Raw genomic sequence first — 4469 nt, 5'->3', positions numbered from 1 at the left:
AGGAAATCAATGAAAAACATCCCATATGCTTCTGCCTTAGGAAGTCTTATGTATGCTCAGGTCTGTACTAGACTTGATATTGCATTTATTGTGGGGATGCTAAGTCGATATCAGAGTAATCTAGGTATGGACTACTAGAGAGCTGCAAAGAAAGTGATAAGATATCTACAAGGAACCAAAGATTACATGCTTATGTATAAACATATAGACAATTTGAATGTTATTGGTTACTCAGATTCAGACTTCGCCGGTTATGTTGATTCTCGTAAATCAACATCAAGATACATTTTTATGATGGCTGATGGAGCTATTTCTTGGAAAAGCACCAAGCAGACCTTGACTACTACTTCTACCATGGAAGCTGAGTTTGTCTCCTATTTTGAGGCTACTTCTGTTAGGATCGAGAGCACTAAGAGGGGGGGGGGTGAATTAGTGCAGCGGAAATCGTATAATAAATTAAAAACCAAAAGCTGCGTTTGTTCAAAAACTATTATGATGCAAAAGCAAATTCTCAGTTTGTATGTAAGTGCAGTTTGCGTCTAAGCGCAGATTGCGTCTAAGCGCAGTTTTGCGTCTAAGCGCAGATTGCGTCTAAGCGCAGTTTTGCGTCTAAGTGCAGTTTTGCGTCTAAACTCAGATTTACGTCTAAATGCAGATTTACGTCTAAACGCAGATTTACGTCTAAACGCAGTTTTACGTCTAAACGTAGTTTTACGTCTAAACGCAGATTTACGTCTAAACGCAGATTTACGTCTAAACGCAGTTAGACGCAGATTTACGTCTAAACTTTGAAACTTGTTTGTATACTCGCAGAAGGCAGTATGCAGTTGAAACCAAGACGTAAACGTGAACTGAAATCTGATGATTGAGCGAAGAAAGCCGATTTACGCCTGAATGCAGTTTTACGTCTAAATGTTGAAACTCGTTTGTAAAATCGTAGAGGACAGATTGCAGTTATTAATAGGATTAAAATGTAAGCGTAAACTGCAAGGAAGCTCGTTCGTAAAAGCACGGAAAACAGATTTGCAGAATCAAACGTAAACGTAAACTGTAATGTATGAAAATACGAGTTTACGTCTGAATCCAGATTTGGAAGAACAGCACTTAGAACTTGTTCGTGAAAGCGCAGAGAGCAGTAGTGATGAGGGAGGTTTGCAGTAATGATAAAGTGCTCGAAATTAAACGCAAACCAGAGATTTAGAGTGGTTCGGTCAGCCTTGACCTACTCCACTTTTGGCTTCCTCCACCGATGAGGTTGCCGACGTCAACTAGCTGCCTTCCTTCAATGGGCGAAGGCCAAACTTCCCTCTTACAGTTTCTCTCCTTTTGACAGGGTTAGGAGACAACCTTTACAGACCTTTCTCTCCTCACTTTACAGTTGAAAACTTGAAGAACAGAAGGAGGAGACTCAAGGCTTTACAACACTTTTGAGCTCTTTAGAATCACAGAAAAGATCACAATTTCGGTATAGGTCTGTATCTTTTCAGTGCTGAATGGGTGGGGTATTTATAGGCCCCAACCCAATTCAAATTTCGAGCTCAAAACGATCAAATCGATCAAATCCCAGAATTCTGGGATCAGGCGGTTGCACCTCTCGACTGGAGAGGTGGCACCGCTTGGCAGAGCTCGAAGACTGAGCTCTGCCGATTGCTTCTTCTCTGCCAGAGCTCGAAGACTGAGCTCGATGGTTGCATCACCTGGCAGAGCTCGAAGACTGAGCTTGGTGGTTGCATCACCTGGCAGAGCTCGAAATCTGAGCTCGGTGGTTGCATCACTTGGCAGAGCTCCAAACTGAGCTCAAGCTGATGCACCATTCTGCCATAGCTCGAAGACTGAGCTTGGTGAATTCATCACTTGGCAAAGCTCGAGACTGAGCTCAGGCTGATGCACCACTCTGCCAAAGCTCGAAGACTGAGCTTGGTGGTTGCATCGCTTGGCAGAGCTCGGAACTTGAGCTCTGGCGGTGCAACCTCTTGGCTGGAGCGGTTGCACCTCCCAGCCTTGCAACCCTGGCGGTTGCACCTCCTGGCTGGGGCGGTTGCACCTCCCAGCCCCACAGCCCAGGCGGTTGCACCTCCTGGCTGGGGCGGTTGCACCTCTCAACCCCACAGCCCAGGCGGTTGCACCTCCTGGCTGGGGCGGTTGCACCTCCTGGTGCAATCAGGGTCCGAATGGTTCACTCCATTCGACCCACTTTGAATCTTTTCAGGGGCCCAATTGCCCCAAGATTAAGCTAATGGGATCACCTCCCATTTTCATGCTTAATCATTGTGCTAACTACGATTATCTCTAAGACAACTTCTGCAGCTTGCTCCGATGCGTCAATCGCTTCTTCCGGCGAGTTTCCGGCCAACTTCCGTCGATCAACCGATAACCCTCGGTGATCCTTCTGCGGACATCCGGCATACTCCTGGACTTTGCGACGATCCACTTGGCGAGTTCCGACGAGCTTCGCTTGGCAAGCTTCTGGACTTCTCGGATCTGTTCTCTCTGAACCTCCGACGACCGTCCGAACTTCCGTCGAACTCTCGAACTCCCAACGTGATCATGATCTTGACTCCGGGGCAACTCCTGCTGCTTGTCTTAATCTCATCGTAGTTAATCCTGCACACTTATCTCAACACATAGATTAGATAACAAATGACAATTGACTTCATCATCAAAATCCGAGATTCAACAATCTCCCCCTTTTTGATGATGACAATCAATTGATAAAGGAGTTATCCTTAACTCCCCCTATCTATATGCCATAGTTGAGATAAGTCAACCTTGAATTCAAGACCTAAGAATTCAAGTGACGCATTGATAAGTTAGATCAGTTAAACTTATCAATGCTCCCATCATGATGCCTATCATGATGTATCTCTTCAAGAATTATGTCAAGGCATGACATACATCAACAAGTTTGTATGATTGTGTTTGTAACCATTCATCATGTAATCATATAAAGCAACGAAGGACTTTTTACATGATGCTTACATTTGAGATTTGCTAGTAAGTTTGCATTTTCTTCACAATATCAAATCAAGATATGATGCAAACTATAGTACATGTTCACATATCTCTTGGTGATGCAAGGATGGCATAACATTGTTTATAGCATCACTCAACTATTTGCAACTATGACATAGATATGATTATGGCAGTTCAGCTATGACATAGTGTTTATCAATTCATATTTTTCTCCCCCTTTGTCATCAACAAAAAGCATGATAGCATGATCAAGCACATATATCTCTTTATTGTTTTTGCTTGACGGAGGAAAGTCATTTTCCAAGGAGTTTTCATAAGAGTGTACAGGAACATCCCATTTTTAGCATACAACCCGAAAAATGAACTTTTTACATGCATTTGGTTAAAAATATTTGTCACATAATTTGCAACATGTTATTTGATCAAGCGTTTGTAAAGGCATGTAATAGTAATAACTCAAGTATTTGGACATATCAACATACCTAATTCTCTTCTTATGTAATCAAATTGTTCTTCACATAGGGGTTTTGTGAAGATATCAGCCAGTTGATGTTTGGTATCAATAAACTCTATGGTCACGTCATGATTAGTGACATGATCACGTATAAAGTGATGTCTAATATCAATGTGTTTTGTTCTTGAGTGTTGTATAGGATTTTTAGTTAAGCATATTGCACTCGTGTTATCACATTTAATGGGAATATCTTTAAGATTTACTTTGTAATCTTCTAAAGTGTTTTTCATCCATACAACTTGTGCACAGCATGCACTTGCTGCAATGTATTCAGCTTCGGTTGTTGATAGGGCAACCGAGTTTTGTTTCTTAGATGACCAGGATACAAGGGCATGTCCTAAAAATTGACATGATCCTGATGTGCTTTTTCTGTCTAGTTTACAGCCAGCGAAGTCCGCATCAGCATAGGCTGTTAATTCAAAATTTTCTGATTTTGGGTACCATAATCCTAGATTGGTAGTTCCATTAAGATATCTGAGTATTCTTTTGACAGCTTTGAGATGAGATATCTTAGGGTCTGATTGAAATCTAGCACAAAGTCCTACACTGAACATAATGTCTGGTCTAGTGGCAGTGAGGTAAAGTAAACTTCCTATCATACCCCTATAGGTTTTTTGATCGAAGCTTTCTCCATTCTCATCAATTTCTAACTTAGTGGAGGTGCTCATAGGAGTGTCAATGGCTTTTGAATTATTCATTTTGAACTTCTTTAGCAAACTCACAGTATATTTGGTTTGACTAATAAAGATGCCATTGCTTAGTTGTTTGATTTGTAGACCTAAGAAGAATGTTAACTCTCCCATTAGACTCATTTCGAATTCATGACTCATAGTTTTCGAAAAGGATTCACAAAGAGATTCATTTGTAGAACCAAAGATAATATCATCAACATAAATCTGAACAATGAGAAAATTATCTTCAAAATTTTTGATAAATAATGTAGTATCAACCTTGCCTTTAATGAAATTATTTTCAATGAGAA

Source organism: Musa acuminata, chromosome BXJ1-5 (assembly GCF_036884655.1).
Source record: "Musa acuminata AAA Group cultivar baxijiao chromosome BXJ1-5, Cavendish_Baxijiao_AAA, whole genome shotgun sequence".
NCBI lineage: Eukaryota > Viridiplantae > Streptophyta > Magnoliopsida > Zingiberales > Musaceae > Musa > Musa acuminata.
The sequence above is the reverse complement of the archived record's forward strand: the minus strand, read 5'-3'. Positions refer to the sequence as shown.